Raw genomic sequence first — 19,053 nt, forward strand, 5'->3', positions numbered from 1 at the left:
ATTAAAAGCAAAAAAAATAATACTTATCAGAAAGCATAGGAACGGTTGTCTTTTGCTTCAAAAGGAACATTTGTCGACGTGGCGCTCCGGCGCCTTGGAAAACGAGGTTTGGGGCTCTTCGGGCCACAAACCTCCGGGAGCAGCAGCTTCCTCTACTTTTTGGAGGGAGTGCACCAAGTGCCCTTATCTCAAGACAGACAGTTAGCTTCGGCGCCTGTTCTTACTCCTATGTCTTACCCAGGGAGAAGGAACGACGTTGTCGCCCTAACTTGCTGGAGAGGGCCTCTTCATACATAAACGTGTAAAGATATAGATACGCACGAAAACAAAATGGGCACACCGAGAGATCGCGCAAGGCGCATAGAAAAGAACGAGCTCATGCGGAGAAGAAGGCAGTCTGCGGAGTACAGCTTGCGGCCGGCAGCGAGGAGTGGGCGCTCAAAAAACGGTCCGAGCCTAAGAATGGTGTGCAAGTTGCGGGCCAACGGAACCTCCGAGATTCATGGCGAAGACCGAACTTCTTAATTGCGTGCCGCATTTTCCGCAAGGGCCTCCACCATTCTTGGTGGAGAAAAAATTCCTCCACGTCCCCACCCCTATAAGAAGAGGCGACCCAGGGTTCCAAAGACCTAAACAATCTTGGCAGGACTTTCATTTCTGACGTTCAGTGCAAAGCGACCGCCGCCAGTGGTCTTTTTGACCTTTTCATGTAAATATTAGACGCTTATTTCTCTTAAGTGTTATAATTATTTTCTTGTATAATGCATATTGCTGAATTTTTGTGGAATCTCGCATGTGTTTATTTAACATCGTTATTATGATTCCGATCCTTCATTACAGAGCGGAACAAGCCCTTTCCAAAATCTAGTCTGGATTCTTTGATCGCTATCACCTTATGAGTGTATAACCTTTGTGCAATACTAATGACTGGTGGCTGACGACTGAATAAACGTTACATTTGATTTATTGGCAGAATAAACAGATACGCACACTTCGCTGTGCTAGGCAAAGCAGGGAGGCAAACACTCTTAGAAAGCACCTACCAGTTTGACACCGTGTACGTTTACACCATTGAAACTGAACTTGAAGATATTTTAAAGCGGAGGGTACGAGGCCTGTTTATTTGAAACGTAGTGCAAAGTGATGCTCGAATTAAATACTGCTGGTTCAGCTTATATCTTGGACCCACGGCCAAATTGTTCTAGTCATAATGTAGGATCGAAAGCCCCTTGATGGCAGGAAGTTTACTGAGGGATTTATAAGTCGGGGCTTTGTACTGGCCATTTTTTTTTTGTTGACACCATCAAGACTGATATAAACTGACAAATAGCTATGAGACGGAAAAATAACTATGAGATCCCTTTCGCACGTCACCAGCCGTTGACGTGCAAAAGGAGTGATGCCCGATGAAATGCCTGCATTAGTATGGTCAAGGTTAAGCTGTTATTTGAGTCACCAGATGACACTGAATTTCGGAAAGGGTATAATGCTCCGCCCCCTTAGCATCATGTTGGCGAAACTTAGGGAGTCATTGGGGATTGACGAGGTGTCGCTTAAGAAATGTTAGAAGGTCACCTTTCGTTCGTAAAAAAATGCGGAGGCTGCGATTTCAAGAATGGGAAATGTTACCGCAAGAGACAGACAATGGACGTGTCGGAGATTCTTTAGAAATACAAAAGTGTAAAAAAGTGACAGCCGCACGACCGCCCCTTCTTCAGGCTGAGTCTCATAGCCTGAAAGAGATCATAGGGCTTTTGGAAGCCATAGTCACGACAGCTCAAGATGCGATGTGCGCATCGTTCGAAGAGCGCTACACAGATCAGCAATTTGAGGATGACGCGATAATAACACCCTCCCGAACCCTGAGTGCAGGCAAAGAGGCGTCTGGCAGGGATTATACCTTACTCGGGGAGGCTTTGAATCCTTAGGGAAGTTTAATCTGCGCTCCAGAAACGGTGAGAAATTATGAGATACCGAGCGTTGAAGACGCAACCAATGAATTGGGGCTGTGGCTTCCAGCCAATGGTGCTGCTGAATCCCGACAACAAGATGGTGGTTTGAAGAACACCGAAAAAAAGAAAACTCCGATTGAAAAAAAAAACGATTGAAAAGTCCGTTGTTTCTGCAAGAGGACCACGGAGGCAAGTGTCCTAAGTCGTGCAGCTCAGATGAGGTAGAAGAGCGCGCTTCAAGGTACGTGGGCTTAGTCGTCGTACAATAATAACTGGCCTGAAATGGGACGCATGAAAGATGAGCAGTCGTCGGAGAAGGCTGGGCCAGAAGATGCAGAAGCAAGTCGAGATACGTTTTCAGATGCGGAAGCAAGTTCGGATACAAAGGCGAACTGGAAGCATTCCATGCTCAGAAGTTGGGTTCAAACCTGTTGAGGCAAGCCTAGCACAGATTGAGTGTGAAGCCAAGACGCGGTCAGGTCCCGCGCTGAGCTGGTCAGCTCGATAGCCCAGGTGAGGCGGTTAGCTAATTTAGAATTATAAGGCCAATTGAATACTCCGATTTTGACCGAAGATCGTACACTGCATGTTTGTTTTTCATGCAGAAAGAGACCCGGCAATTTTCATTGTCTAGGATATGTACGAAAAATTTAATTTGGATAAAGAATCTTCTGAACTCAAAGAAAATAACTTTAACCATTTCGTCGTTTACCCTGAGACTGGGGGGGTTTTTTGAAGAGCAGAAGAAACAGAAAAAACAGACAGGTCTCAAACTCAGCTACACGTTTATTTCAAAAACTTCCTCTTATATAGTTCGTTTTCGTCGTCAACAACCAATCACATACGACTTGTCCTTTGCACCGTGACTTTACAGGTTCCACTATATCACAAAAGAATCGGACACTCCCAACGTTTCCAAGTGAAAAGGTTCTAGCAGAAGATATGCCTCACAAAGCCCCAAGCAACTCTTTTGTGTCCTCACAATAAACAGGACAACAGCCAACAACAACATCCCACTCAAAACTGGTCACCTCCAAAATGGTAGAAAACAGACAATACACACCGGTACACACCACAGACAATACACACCAACAAAGCCTTTCAGAATAACTAACTAAAAAAAAAAAAAAAAAAAAAACACTTACAATTGTAAAAATTGCTTGCAGCGGTTCCCTATTTGCATGGAAGGTTGACTAATGCAATTTCCCAACGATCTAATCCTAATTGTTTCTCTTACCACCCTTTTAACATCGTTCCTTTCCTTAACAACTACATCCGTTCCAGACCAATCCGTTGTGCAGTTTCTACACTCCTCCAGATGCTTAGCCAACTCCGAATTTGCTGCATTATTTTTAACATTCCTTTTGTGTTCTGATAAACGATCGTTTAAACACCGAGAGGTTTGGCCTACATACTTAAAACCACACGCCAAAGGAACCTCATACACCACGCCTACGCTACACGGCACCGACTTTTCCCTATGCGCCTTCTGACAGCCCCTCTGAGCCGTTTCAAAAGGTGTCAATCTATCTAACCTAAAATCCGTGCTGAATACGACATCCACGCCATATTTTTTTGCACATGCTCTAAGATTGTGGGACACCTCGTGAAAATACGGAACCACAGCGTACCTATTCCTGATTTCTTGCGTCTTCCCCCTTTTCTCCCTGCACTGTAGGGCAATCTGCCTTTTGATGTACTCTTCCCCATATCCTGCCATTACCAGTCTTTCCCACTGGTTTTTTAGTGCCTCCGGTCCGAAATGCATGCATGATCTCACCGAAGCATTACTAATCAAAGATCTGATTACCCCGGCTTTTACATTTTTCGACCATGGACATCAAGGACCTATATTACTCTTTAGAGAAAAGCAGACTAATGAATAGAGTGAGGATCGCCTTGGAAGGGAACCTTATTAAGTTTCAATCAGGAACAGGAATAGCGGTGGATAGTTTTCTTTCGGTGCTAGACCTTTATTTACAGTCAACGGTATTGGAATACGAAGGTCGCAATTTTGTGCAAAAAGAGGGAGTTTGTATAGGTTCGTCTGTAGCGCCTTTGTTAGCGGAAATTTACTTAAACACGGTGGACCAGCAAGTGTATGACAAGGTAGAGGAGTTGTCTCCAAAGTGTTTTGTGAAAAGATTTGTGGATGATATCTTAGTTTGCTCTGTTCAGGAAGGATTGGACCAAGTTTTAGAACAAGTAGTAAGGTCAGCGGCGCCAGAGTTGAGATTCACGTTAGAGAGGCCAAGGGGCGAGGTCCTGCAATTTCTCGACCTGCGTTTGCATTTGGAACGAGGTCTTTGTTGGGAGTATGGGAAGGAAAACCCAAAACCGGTTCTGTCAAAGAATAGCTGTCACTCGAAAAATGTAAAAGCCGGGGTAATCAGATCTTTGATTAGTAATGCTTCGGTGAGATCATGCATGCATTTCGGACCGGAGGCACTAAAAAACCAGTGGGAAAGACTGGTAATGGCAGGATATGGGGAAGAGTACATCAAAAGGCAGATTGCCCTACAGTGCAGGGAGAAAAGGGGGAAGACGCAAGAAATCAGGAATAGGTACGCTGTGGTTCCGTATTTTCACGAGGTGTCCCACAATCTTAGAGCATGTGCAAAAAAATATGGCGTGGATGTCGTATTCAGCACGGATTTTAGGTTAGATAGATTGACACCTTTTGAAACGGCTCAGAGGGGCTGTCAGAAGGCGCATAGGGAAAAGTCGGTGCCGTGTAGCGTAGGCGTGGTGTATGAGGTTCCTTTGGCGTATGGTTTTAAGTATGTAGGCCAAACCTCTCGGTGTTTAAACGATCGTTTATCAGAACACAAAAGGAATGTTAAAAATAATGCAGCAAATTCGGAGTTGGCTAAGCATCTGGAGGAGTGTAGAAACTGCACAACGGATTGGTCTGGAACGGATGTAGTTGTTAAGGAAAGGAACGATGTTAAAAGGGTGGTAAGAGAAACAATTAGGATTAGATCGTTGGGAAATTGCATTAGTCAACCTTCCATGCAAATAGGGAACCGCTGCAAGCAATTTTTACAATTGTAAGTGTTTTTTTTTTTTTTTTTTTAGTTAGTCATTCTGAAAGGCTTTGTTGGTGTGTATTGTCTGTGGTGTGTACCGGTGTGTATTGTCTGTTTTCTACAATTTTGGAGGTGACCAGTTTTGAGTGGGATGTTGTTGTTGGCTGTTGTCCTGTTTATTGTGAGGACACAAAAGAGTTGCTTGGGGCTTTGTGAGGCATATCTTCTGCTAGAACCTTTTCACTTGGAAACGTTGGGAGTGTCCGATTCTTTTGTGATATAGTGGAACCTGTAAAGTCACGGTGCAAAGGACAAGTCGTATGTGATTGGTTGTTGACGACGAAAACGAACTATATAAGAGGAAGTTTTTGAAATAAACGTGTAGCTGAGTTTGAGACCTGTCTGTTTTTTCTGTTTCTTCTGCTCTTCAAAAAAACCCCCCAGTCTCAGGGTAAACGACGAAATGGTTGACTTCCACCAGCTAGCCTGTACTTTGACTCTTTTCTCGTTAAAAATAACTTTGTTAAAATACATTTAATTTTTGTTGATATTATGCTCTAAATTTCTGGATTTTTCAATAAAAGCCATGTAGTTAAAGAAAACACTGTGAAAAAACGGTTGTGCAGCACACAAGTTTAGGTGGGCGCCTAATTACTTAATAATTTTAAACTAAAATAGAAACATTGAAAGACGCCACATCTGAACCAAAATAGAAGCTCCAGAAAGAAGAGGCTATGATATTTCTTTATTTTATACTCAACTTAGAGTTGGGTGTTAACTACAATACTCCTGTTCTTTGTTCTCTTAAAAATAAGATTTGAATTACTTGTATTAAATATTCAAAGCCTTGTTGTGTTGGGTTTCAATTTTATGACGAGATCTCCAGTTTAAAAAGGAACGGTCATAGTGAGAGCCGGAAAAAGCAATATGGGCAGCGGTGCCCGTACGTTTCGAAACAGTCAAAGGTTCAGTTCACCTCATCTGTTCAATATATAGAGAAAAATTAGAAAAGTTAGTTTGGTTGTTGCTGAGAAAATATTTTTAGGAGTCTCCGGCCTTGCCTACAGTCGCCCGCCTCGTAGGCGACGCACGGCGGCGTTCGACAGCGAGGTGTCAACGGTGTGAGAGGCCGCCGCAAAGTTTTCAACGTTCTCCTGAAAACACTTTTTATTCAGTTGAAGTGGACGTTATCTTGACATCCAAGTATTCGTATTTTCTTTACCTTACGTAATGATAGTGGCTTCTTAATTAATATCACCGTACTTGTGCCGTAACTGGCGACGAACGCCGGCTTGCATCGTCTGCGTTCTGAGTGTATAGGCCTCCTGCGCTGAAGCTTTGAACAGACTGTAGCGCCCTCATTTTGGGTAGTACAAGCTTACCTGATTGAGCCTCGCACTACTTATGGCACGTTGGTTGAGCTTTTTTAATTCTGTCTGGTGCTGAAGAACGAAAAAACACCTTTGGACGCCAGAAATTGGCCAGACTCAACGCCGCAAGACAATTGAAAGTGCCAAATTCATGACACCACCGCTAGGGTACGCGTCTCTTATCTCTGGGTGGTGACGTCCAAACACCTGTGTCGCGACACTTTCATTTTTCTTTTTCTTTGTCATGTCTACTTTGCAACCCGTAAAACGGCAGTTGTTGGCTCACGCTCTTAGCACCTTAGCTTTGACGGCGTTCGAATTTTGTTGTTTCTTTGTATTTTCATCGTGATCTCGCGCACTACACCAGAGCAGGCACGCTTCTGCATGCATGACAGTTTGAGGCGCTAAGGTTTGTACTGCCCAAAACAATTACTAATAAGTCCCTTTTCGCAGCACCCCCTGGGCAACGCAGGAGGCCCACAGGCGTGCATAGTGCGCGTCGACCTCGTCCGTCGTACGTTGAAATATAAAAACAATTCGTAGAGGATAGCTCTTCACCGATGCGAAATAATCACCCTGATGTCATTTCCGAATTAAGCTTAATTGTATTTTGATAGGACTAAGATGCATTGAAGTTTGTCGGCGCATCCACCAAGAACGGGCTGCAGAGATAATGACGACATCATGGAAACGACTACGTCACTCTGCTAATTGTCATTGTGGGCAGGGCTTGCGGCAATCGTTTTGCACGCAATATTGAAAAAGGGAGAAAAAACACGAAAACCGAATATCAAAATAAGAAATACTACCTTTTCGCAAATTCTTGAAATTGGTTAAGCCTCTGATAGGCAGTTGGTGTCAATACAGCAATTGAAACACGAGCCATTAGATCTTTATTTAAAAAGTTAATCAACATTTTTGTTAACAAACCGACTTACCATGACGGTTTTTCATTTAATGTCCGCCGTGCCTGACATTTAGATGGCGAAGACGGAGCCCGTGTAACTTTCACCTTCACCGACTTTAGTGATTTTAGAAGTCGAGACATGTTCCGCTGGTCTCCAGTATATTCTTCTAGAGTCTAACAAGCTGCATCTGTGCAGAGCCTCAAGGGTGTGAGGCGTCCGCCGCGAAGAGCGAGATGTTAGTTCCAGCGTTAGGCTGCCTTTGGTAACGTGCTTGTTCTATCAAAATGCGTTTAAGTTCAATGGGAAATCGACATCGCCCTTATCATTTCGCATCGGTGAACAGCTATCCGGTCTGAATTGTTTTTATATCTGACCATAGGACAGACGAGGTCGACCCGCAGTATGGATTTCCAAACTCGGGAAGCAGGCGTTGCAAGCTTGCGTTCGTCGGAGGTACTTGGGGAGAAGTAGAGTGAAATTAGAACTCCAGTGTCATAACTTAAGGTAGAGGAGACACGGATGCACGGAAGTCAGGATAACGTCCACTTGAACTGAATAAGAAGTGATGTCAGGAGAGCGTTAAAGACATTACGGCGGCGTCTCACACCATTAACGTCTTGCTGGCGAGCACCGGCGTGTGTCGCCTACGAGACGGGTGCCACAACGCAAGGCCGGAGAGACTTTTGGCTATCTCGAAACTGCCCACATTGCTTTTTCTGGCTCTCTATACGACCTTTTCGGCATAAACTGAATATTTGTCATTTAATTAAAACGCAAAAAAGCAAGGCTTTGGAAATTTAATACAAGCAATTCAAATATTAGTTTTAAGAGAACAACGAAAAAAAAAAGTATTGCAGCTAACACCCAAAACCAAGTTGACAAAAAAATAAATAAATAAAGATATCATAAGTTTCTTATTTCAGGAGCTCCTATTTGGACTCAGAATGGCGTATTTCAATTTTTATCCATACAAATTGTTTCGTACATATCCCAAATGTGAAAAAAAAAAAAAAAATTGCCGCGTCTTTTTTGGCATAGAATGACCCTGTAGCGTTTGCTGGAAGCCATAAGCTGCTTCGTTTTCGTTTCTTTTTCGTCTTTCGATTTTGTACCTTTGACATGGCGATACTTAAGTTTTCTTTTTAAACTTTCACTTGACAAGTGAGTACGTGGGGTTGGAACACTAAACAAACTTCAAGGTTTCAATCATTTGTGATGCCGCTTGGCTACTTTCACCCCAATTATTTAAAAAACAAGCTTGTGATTTTTTCCTTTTTTTTACTTAGATTAAGCGTCGAGTAATAGCCTAAAGTATGCATTTAAGGGGTTCATATCACATCAGCGAATGGTCTTTCAGCGAACAACCGTCATTTGATCGAATCGACGTTTTAGCGAATGACGTGCCGTTGACGCCGCTTTGTGACGACCTCTGCGGCGGCTCATTGTAACAATCTTAGCCCAACCCGTACACGCCGCTTCGCGGAGGCCAAATTCGCTAAAGCGTATTTTGATGAAAAGTCAGGGCGGGAGTTGGTTTGCTAAAACGTCATTTACCAACTGAGTACCCCACAAATTTAAGTTGCTATTAAACAGATTGAAAGCTACAGCTTTAAGGAGCTCGTGACGAAGAAAAACCGGCGACGGCGTCGGTGGGACGAAAAAATACCGATTGGTCGTTAAGGTATTCGAAGAATTTTAGGCAGAGCGGGTTCGAACCCACGACCCTTCGGTTGCGAGGCAGACAAGTTTCCAACTAAACCACGCAAACACTTTTTTTAAATTATTATTGCCGCATTTTTACATTGGTAAATAGGAACGCATGCTACTCAAAACGCTGGAAAAAGGGCAAGACTAAAGTAAACCAGTCTGAGGTGACTCGTGTCGGGAACTAAAATTGTTTCATGAACAAAAGTGCCTCAACGCGCGGAAGCCACTCATCCCCACACTTTTGTGCTCTGCTGACTTTGACAAACGAAGATACACTTTCGCGGAAATATTTCCTCACCTCGCGCACATTACTGTTGACTTTTGTGTCCACAGCGATTCGGGACTTCCAAATACTGCGCAGACTCCACATCATAACCAGGTCAAAGGGAAAACTTTCCTCGTTTTTAACCGAAAGAAAACATATTGCATGCGCGTCTAGGGGGAGGTCTTTTTTTCAGTGTGCGTTAGAGAACGTCGCAGAAGAAGGCTCCATCCCAACACTCAAGAAGCTGGTGTTCGGTCGCCTCTGGCTTGTTGCATAATAGAGAGTGTTCCGTTTACGGTAGAAAAAGTCCCCCCTCGTTGGAACCATGTTTTAACCGGCAGGATATTCGTATGCAATTTAAAGAAAATAGCATTGACGCCCGCGGGCACCACCGTACTCACGCGTTTCAAAACGTCTTGCCCTGGGCCTGCTCAGTATAAGGCTCTGCATGAAGTAGAGGGAACACACTACCGCGCACATCCTTATACAAGCTTTTCTGAGGAACTTCACCTAAAATAGTCAATTGAAAAATGCGTTAACAAAACTTTACATGTCGCAACCACTTTCTTTAAATAACCATGAATGCCACCCGACATCGAAGACGTGGAACCATTTAACCCAGGCAACCTGCTTGCAAGTCTCACATGACAAAAAGTGCGCGAAAAAGAGCCATTTATGTCCCGAAAATACATAAACCGATAAACAACCTGGCGTAAAAACAGATGCGCACTACTAGTTGTAAAAACAGGTTCGTAGTACTCGATCGCTCCAAGACGGAGCCCCAGACAAACACTGCAAATACTCGGTGCAATTTCTGCACATACACCCACGAACAATGTAAAACTTTCAGAACGTACCACAGTTTGCTTACAACAAATACATTGCACACTACATTGAAGACGCAAATTGCGAAAATACACAAATCATTCATCATTCTTCATTCTACTCTTTTGCGAAGCTCAGCCGCCTGTCCGCGTCAATAAGGCTCGCTGTCGCGGTAATTTTCTGGAGGCACTCACAAATATTTTATAGACGTCATCACCCACTGCGTGTTGGAAAACAAACGCGGAGTAGAAACCCATTCTGCGTGCAAAAATCGAGGGCACTTGGCCCAGTTACCAGAGCTTCCGCTAACTTCGCAAAAACGTCTATAGGTGTGCACGACTTGAACAATACTCTCGCGGGTGGAACAAAACGCTGCAATGTTGTCGACATGCGCTAACACTCTAACTTCGGCTGCATGAAGTTTAGAACCGATGACTGAACTATTTGTAATAATACTAATACGAAGAGATCTTATGTAAATACAAAAAAAGAAGTGGAGACAAAGGACACGCCTGCCGGACGGATCGATTCACTTCTATATGCTATCCAACCGGCTTGTTCACTATAAGTCTCGTCGAGGAACCGTTTTACTCCATGCTGAAAAGCATAGGGTACGAGACCAGGTTAATCTACAAGAGTTTTACGAGTTATAAAGGTAAATAAATTAAGGTTACTTTCACATAGTACTGGTGGTGTCAAAACGTCATTTGTTGGCTGGGTCGATCACCTCCATGTATTTATAAAAGTGAAACGTCTTCATGCTCCTGTAACATTTTTGCAACAGAGCATTATGCTGTGTCTATGACTCAACAAAAATATTATTTTTTTTTTGTCGATTCTCAGAGTGCTATTAGTGTAATTTTGAAAGTCTCTGAAAACAAGCTAGCATAGCAAGTCAAGAGACAGCTTAACAGCGCTTCATATGAAGGTGCAATTAGATTATGTTGGGTGCCGGTTCACGTGGCATCGCGCCGAGGAAGTGTGGGAGAGGATTCGACGAGAGGGGACGTCAGAAGGCCGAGCTCTGATTTGAAGGATTAGTGGGTAGACGCAAAGCTAGCAGCCTTTGTCTCCACTGCGCTGGTCGAACGTTTTAGTCTTAGTCTCGCGCTTGTTTATCCTAACGGGATGTCAAGAATTTAATCGAGTCCGGTCATCACTCTTTTTCTTTTATGGCAGTAGGAGTGGGCCATGGTGTGTGATTGTGCTGTTACTGCAATCTAGTTGAGTTTGGACTTGCTAGGGTTAGCCGCATCGCGTTGGCATTAGTCTGTGCCGTGTGTGTTTTTCTTCCTTTTTTGTTTTGGACTCGTTCGATCTGGGATCACCATGTAACGCGCTACTACGAAGCACCGTGTTTTACGGTGGTTGTTATGGATATAAAAGTACAGTTTTTCTATGACATCCAGTCGTTCGCTCTCTGAGGAGTGGCCGCTCTAAGGCGCGCCATGGAATCGGAATAGTAAAAGACGGTGAACGCCAAGTGAGCGCGTCGGAACGTTAGGCCTCGCCACCTTGGTTCAGCTCGAACTCGAACGCGGGACGCCGCCACGCAAGCTTGCACGAGATGGACCCTTCGGACGGGGACTCGGCAGCTGGTCAGGCTGGTCACGTGAGTGAGAACGCCATAAAGGATCAACTGCCACAAGACTCAAGACCACGAAGAAAAAAAACGTTGTCGCAGAAGGCCTTGCTTAACTACGACGCGAACCGAGACGAGCAACGTCAAAGGCTCGATTGCGTCTGGGCGCGCATCGCAAACGATCTTCGGGAAGTTGAGCAGGCTATAAACGCCGAAAGGCAGCAAGCGGCGACGGGCCGTATCCGAAAAGAGTACGGTCGTTACCAAGCGCTGTCGGAACGCTACGTGGCCTACTTGTCGGTGATCAACGCGGAGCAAAGCCAGCTAGAGCTAGCCCTACAGAAGACAACGGATCGCGACAGAGCTCGCGCGGTTCAGAACGCCTTGATGGACACCGGAAAGACGCCCGACCGCGCCACGAAGTCTCGGGACTCGGAACACGCTAACTCGGAGCACTCGTCGAAGTCTGCCGGGCCACGACTTCACGGCTCGAGACGTTTTGGAGGATCGCCGCGTTCGGAACACTCGATTGCGACCACGACAAGCACGGCTGCAACGAGGGCACGCGCCGAGGCTGCAGCGGCGCGCACTCGTGCTTCTTTCACCAGAAAGGAAGTGGCCATGAAACTCGAAAGAGCAAGGCTCGAAGAAAAGGAGAAGAGTGCGGCTGCGGCTAACGAGCGCAGAAAAGCAGAACTAGACGCCGAGTTACAGATCCTACAGCTGGAAAAAGAAGCGGCTGCTATGGAAGTTCAAGCAGAAATCCTGCAAGCGGCGGCGGAACAGCACGGCGGGGAGCATCGCTCTGACCGAACCATCTCAGATGTATCAGAAGTCCGTGCTCAGCGCACTGTAGATTATGTGTGCAACCAGGCTGCCGTCCACAATGGCTCAAATGAACGGCCTGCAGAGCAGGTTGCTCCAGAATTGAGTGGTGTGCTGAAATACCTGGTCCGTCGAGATTTGGTCAGCACAGGACTCGTCAAGTTTGATGACCACCCCGAGAATTACAGAGTATGGAAAGTCACATTCAAATGTATGGTGCAAACTCTGGGAGTTACGGCAAATGAAGAGTTAGATCTTCTCGTGAACTGGCCGGGCCGTGAGTCTTCGGTCTATGCAAAGAGGCTGCGTTCAGTACATGTCGACAACCCCGCGGCGGGGTTAGAGATAGTCTGGGAAAGACTTGAGGACTGCTACGGGCGACCCGAAGTAATAGAAGATGTGCTCTTCAAGAGGGTCGGAAGCTTTCCTAAATTCTCCGACAAAGACACTCACAAACTACGGGAACTGGGAGATCTGCTTCTGGAACTGGAAGCCGCAAAAGCTGATCCCCACTTGACAGGACTCAGCTATTTGGATGCGGCAAGAGGGGTGAACCCCATCGCGGAGAAGTTGCCACACCGTCTCCAAGAGATGTGGATCTCGAAAGGCTCAAGGTACAAAGAAGATCATCACGTCTCTTTTCCCCCTTTCTCGTTTTTCTCGAAGTTTGTCCAAGACCAGGCCAGGATGCGGAACGACCCGAGCTTTGCTTTCGGCGCAACGGGAAGCACCTTTCCGAGGTTCCCAAAGAATGAGAAGGTCACGTCAAGAGAAGGCTTCAGGAACACTCCCGTTTCAGTCCATGCGACCGACGTTACTCCAGAAGCCGTCGACCATTATTCGCCAGCCACGGCCGAGAGGATGGAGGACCCTAAAGGGGTATTCACACGAGGGAGAAATCCCGGGGATTTCTCCCCGGCACGCGCGCATCACGAGATGAAAACGCGAGGCTTTTGCACATCGCAAAGCCTGACGTTTTCGTCGTTGGATGCGCGTGCCGGGGAGAAATCCCCGGGATTTCTCCCTCGTGTGAATACCCCTTAACAGACAGTGCCCGCTTCACAAGAAACCTCACCCTCTACGAAAGTGCCGTGTGTTCAGAGAGAAACCACTGCAAGAACGCAAGTCTCTGCTGAAACAATTTGGGATCTGCTTCAGGTGTTGCTCCTCTACAAACCACCTCGCAAGGGACTGTAAAGTCGTGATCAAGTGTGACGACTGTGACAGCACTGAACATACCAGAGCGCTTCACCCGGACAGTTCCAAACCTTTGTCTTCGAGCCTCGGACAGGATCCCGAAGATGACAGCATTCATCACGGACTATCACCTGACGTATCCTCCAAGTGCACCGAGGTGTGTGGGGAAGGTTACGGTGGAAGGTCTTGTTCCAAGATTTGTTTGGTGAGTGTGTGTCACTCAAGCACACCTCAAAAGGCTGTGAGAAAGTATGCCATCTTGGACGACCAAAGCAATAGGTCACTGGCAAGGACAGAATTCTTCAACCTCTTTGATGTACAGGAAGAGAGTTCACCATATACCCTCAAGACATGTGCTGGAACAGCAGAAACGACGGGAAGGAGAGCCTCTGGGTTTCTGGTTGCAAATATTGATGGCAGCGTGAAACTACCTCTCCCAACCCTGATTGAATGCAATCAGATGATCAACAACAGGAACGAGATTCGGACACCAGTCGCTGCACGTCATCACCCACATCTAAAGGCTATAGAGAGCCTCATACCGCCATTGGATGCGGAAGCTCAGATTCTGCTTCTACTGGGAAGAGACATCCTGAGAGTCCACAAGGTGCGTCAGCAGTGCAATGGGCCTCCTGATGCGCCCTTCGCTCAACGACTAGACCTAGGATGGGTGATCATAGGAGACGTCTGCCTAGGCCGCACACGCAAGCCGGACTGTGTCACCAACTTCAAGACAAATGTGCTCGAAAATGGACGACCATCCCTTTTTGAACCATCCCGCAACCATTTTCTCGTCAAGGAGAAATTCACTGGTCTCGTCAATGCAACCCAGCATGTACCACCTACCCAAGGTGTACCCATCAAAGACTACCCCGTCGAAGAAACGACAGACACGTTGTTCCAGACGACAAAGGACGACGACCAACCAGCTCCATCGGTGGAGGACAAACAATTCCTAAGCATCATGGACAATGAAGTCTTCAAAGATGAGTCATGCAGTTGGGTAGCCCCTCTTCCTTTCCGCGTGCCAAGACCTCGGCTTCCTAATAATAAGGAGCTTGCACAGTATCGTCTTGCATCACTGCGACGCACACTGCAGAAGAGACCAGAGATGAAGGAGCATTTTGCGACATTCATGGACAAGATGTTCAGGAATGGCCACGCAGAAGAAGCCTCACCGCTAAGAGAAGAAGAGGAATGCTGGTATCTTCCAATCTTTGGTGTGTATCACCCACGCAAACCAGGCGAAACGAGGGTCGTGTTCGACTCAAGTGCTCAGTTCAAGGGAACTTCTCTGAACAATGTTCTTCTCACAGGACCAGACTTGACCAACAACCTGCTGGGCGTCCTGATTCGTTTTAGGAAAGACCTCTTCGCTGTCACAGTGGACATTCAGCAGATGTTCTACTGCTTCCTGGTACGAGAAGACCACCGAAACTACCTGAGGTTCTTGTGGTTTCGCAACAATGACATCCAGGACAAAGTGGTGGAATATCGGATGAGAGTACATGTCTTTGGTAACAGTCCATCACCAGCAGTGGCTACATATGGACTCCGGAAGACAGCACAGGAAGGAGAGGAAGAATTCGGCAAAGATGCCAGGGAGTTCGTCGAAAAGAACTTCTACGTAGACGACGGGTTGAAGTCTCTCCCTACGGCAGATGGTGTCATCGACCTGCTGAAACGCACGCAACAAATGTTGGCAGTTTGTAACCTAAGGCTTCACAAGATAGTATCAAACAGCAGCAGAGTGATGGAAGCTTTCCCCAAGGAGGACCACACAAAAGATCTAGGGGAACTCGACCTGAGTCACGACACTCCACCAATCCAACGCAGTCTTGAAATTTGCTGGGACGTAAAGAAGGACGTCTTCGCCTTCAGGGTTCCAGTTCAGGACACACCATTCACCCGGCGTGGTGTCTTGTCAATGGTGAACAGCGTGTACGACCCATTTGGATTCGTGGCTCCAGTTACCATACAAGGGAAGTCTCTCCTACGAGAACTCGTCACAGAAACCTGCGAGTGGGATTCCCCACTTCCTGAAAACAAGAGGAAAGAGTGGGAGAACTGGAAGGATTCACTTCAGGCTTTCGAGCAGCTAGAAGTGCCTCGCACTTATGCGGCCGTTTCACTTAGCACGGCTCAGCAGAAGGAAGTGCTCATCTTCTCAGACGCCTCGACCAAGGCTATAGCAGCTGTGGCGTATCTGAGAACCACAGACTCGGATGGTGCGTGTCATGTCGGCTTTATAATGGGCAAGGCTAAGCTAGCACCACGTCCACAACACGCCATTCCAAGGCTCGAACTGTGCGGTGCGGTACTGGCTGTGGAGCTGGCAGAGCTCATTCAGAAAGAAATGGACACACAACTAGATGTGGTGCATTTCTACACCGACAGCAAGGTGGTTTTGGGCTACATACACAACCAAACAAGAAGATTTTACGTGTATGTCGGCAACAGGGTCGAACGCATCAGAAAATCTACACAACCAGAACAATGGCATTACGTTCGGACCGATGCAAATCCTGCAGATCTTGCTACAAGATTCGTGCCCGCAGCCCGGTTACAGGAGACGGCTTGGCTGACTGGTCCAGAGTTCTTAAATCGTCAAGAAGAGTCTTCATGCGTCTTACAGAACGAGTTTGAGCTGATAGACCCAAACACTGATGCCGAAATCCGGCCCGAAGCAAGCGTCTCAGCCACCAGTGTGACCACAAATGGACTCGGGACTAATCGTTTCAGTCGTTTTTCAAGCTGGCCTAGACTGATGCGTGCAGTGGCATACCTCATACGTGCTGCTCGCAACTTACGGCGCCCTTCTCGTGCCGAGGAAGCTGACCTGCCACTGACCTGCCACGTGGCTGCCCTCGAAGAGGAAAGCTATCTGTCGAGCATTTATCTCTTGCAAAAAATCTCGTCATTCGCTCCGTCCAACTAGAAGCATATGCAAATGAGCTCGAGTGTTTGTCACAGGGGAGAGGAGTCCAGAAATCAAGTCCACTTTGGAAACTGGATCCTTGTATTGATGACAAGGGCTTGCTGAGAGTCGGTGGTCGCCTCAACAGCGCACAGCTGAGTCAAGAGGAGCGGAGACCTCTAATCGTACCTGGTAAACACCACGTCGCCCTGCTGCTCGTAAGGTACTACCATGAGCAGATCAAGCACCAAGGTCGACACATTACTGAGGGAGCAATCAGATCCGCAGGTTTCTGGATTATCGGAGCAAAACGCTGCATAGCGTCGTACATACACGGGTGTGTCATGTGCTGCAGACTGCGAGGAAGACAGCTGGACCAGAAGATGGCAGACCTGCCAGTTGATCGACTCAGTACAGAACCTGCATTCACATATGTGGGGGTTGACGTTTTTGGACCATGGAACGTGACTGCACGTCGAACTAGAGGTGGAGAAGCCAGCAGCAAACGCTGGGCTGTGCTGTTTACGTGCATGAGCATTCGGGCGGTCCACATTGAAGTCATAGAGTCCATGGATGCTTCAAGTTTTATTAACGCTCTCAGGAGATTTTTCGCACTCAGATGACCTGCGAAACAGCTGCGATCCGACTCTTGAACCAATTTCGTCGGAGCATGTTCAGAGCTCAACCTGAGAACTTGTGGTCTCGACAACGACAAAGTACAAGCATTCCTTTCAAGCCAAAATTGCAGTTGGGCGTTCAACCCTCCTCATTTTTCCCACTTTGGAGGAGCTTGGGAGCGGATGATCGGAATCGCACGTCGTATTTTGGATTCCATGTTGTTAGAACACGGACCGAGCCGTCTCAGCCATGAAGTTCTGGTGACATTTTTGGCAAAAGTTTCAGCAATTAAATGCTAGACCTCTTGTTCCTGTTTCGATGGATCCGGAATGCTGGGACATCTTGTCTCCGTCTACACTCCTTACCCAGAAGGTTGGTGGAGACACGTTACCACCCGGCGAGTTCAACGTCAAGGATCTCTACAGAAGTCAGTGGCGTCAAGTGCAGTGGTTGGCAGACTCCTTTTGACACCGTTGGCGACGTGAGTTCCAGACAACGCTTCAGAGCCGTCGCAAGTGGCAGGATAGCCGTCGAGACCTCAAGGAAGGTGACATTGTGCTCCTAAGGGACAAACAGGTTCACCGCAACGAGTGGCCTATGGGTGTGATTGTGAACACTTTCCCGAGTGCAGACGGAAAAGTACGGAAAGTCGAGATCAAGACGGCGACCAGAGGAGAACTAAGAACTTCCGACGGCCAGTCACTGAGACTGTCCTTCTCATCTCAAAGGAAGACTGATCCAAAACTTCAGTGCGTGTCCAGATTGTAAACTTTGCGTTATAGTGTCATAGTGGTATCTCGTGATACCAGACGGGGAGTGTGCTGTTACTGCAATCTAGTTGAGTTTGGACTTGCTAGGGTTAGCCGCATCGCGTTGGCATCAGTCTGTGCCGTGTGTGTTTTTCTTCCTTTTTTGTTTTGGACTCGTTCGATCTGGGATCACCATGTAACGCGCTACTACGAAGCACCGTGTTTTACGGTGGTTGTTATGGATATAAAAGTACAGTTTTTCTACGACATCCAGTCGTTCGCTATCTGAGGAGTGGCCGCTCTAAGGCGCGCCATGGAATCGGAATAGTGATAATAAGCTCCCCATGACCCTTTATTGGGTCATAGAAGAATTTTGTTTAGTTAAGGGCATATTATATAAAGTGTTGTTGTTTGGGCTTCGAATGGATCTTCGTGGAAAGCAGCGCGCGCCCTCAAGCGGCGCGCGTCCGGCATTTTGGGAACAGTGAGGGTCGCTGCTATGTCGTCTGCTGCTTTCCTGTGTACGGCAGACAACAATCTTTGCAGCGACCTGTGCTGCGCTGCGCTGCCCGAATAAGGTGAGAAACCTTCAATCACAGCATGTCTGTCCACTGCCCTCGTTTGGTTGGGTCATCAATCTGGATGGGCCACCGCTCCTTTTTGAATGGGCCATCACGCGTGGCCCACGCACCAAAAGAGCGAGGTATCAGTCACCATAGCCTTTTCTACAAAGCCTGGCAGATCGCCACGAGACGCGACCGCCGAAAGTGAAAAAGTAGAGCGGCAGACAAAAGGCATGTAACGGGCGCCCTGCTGCGGCGAGACGCCGAAACACACCTGTCCCGACTGATGGAATGTCCGCTCGTGTTTCTCGCGTTCCTCGGGCTACCGTTTCTTTTCTCGTCAGGTTTGAAAACCATGTTTTGTGTCCTCGCCGCTGCAAAATCTGTGCGCTGACTGCAGGCTTCCTGAGAAATGTTCTGTGCAAAAAAAAAAAAAAAAAATGCTCCAGCGCATTTTTTTTTTGCTACAGAAATTATACATTTTACTTTCAAAAAAAAAAAAAAAAAACGCAGTCTGCTTTAATTACGTTTTGAAGACCGTTATCT

This window comes from Ixodes scapularis, unplaced genomic scaffold (genome assembly GCF_016920785.2).
Source record: "Ixodes scapularis isolate PalLabHiFi unplaced genomic scaffold, ASM1692078v2 ptg000822l_1__unscaffolded, whole genome shotgun sequence".
Lineage (NCBI taxonomy): Eukaryota > Metazoa > Arthropoda > Arachnida > Ixodida > Ixodidae > Ixodes > Ixodes scapularis.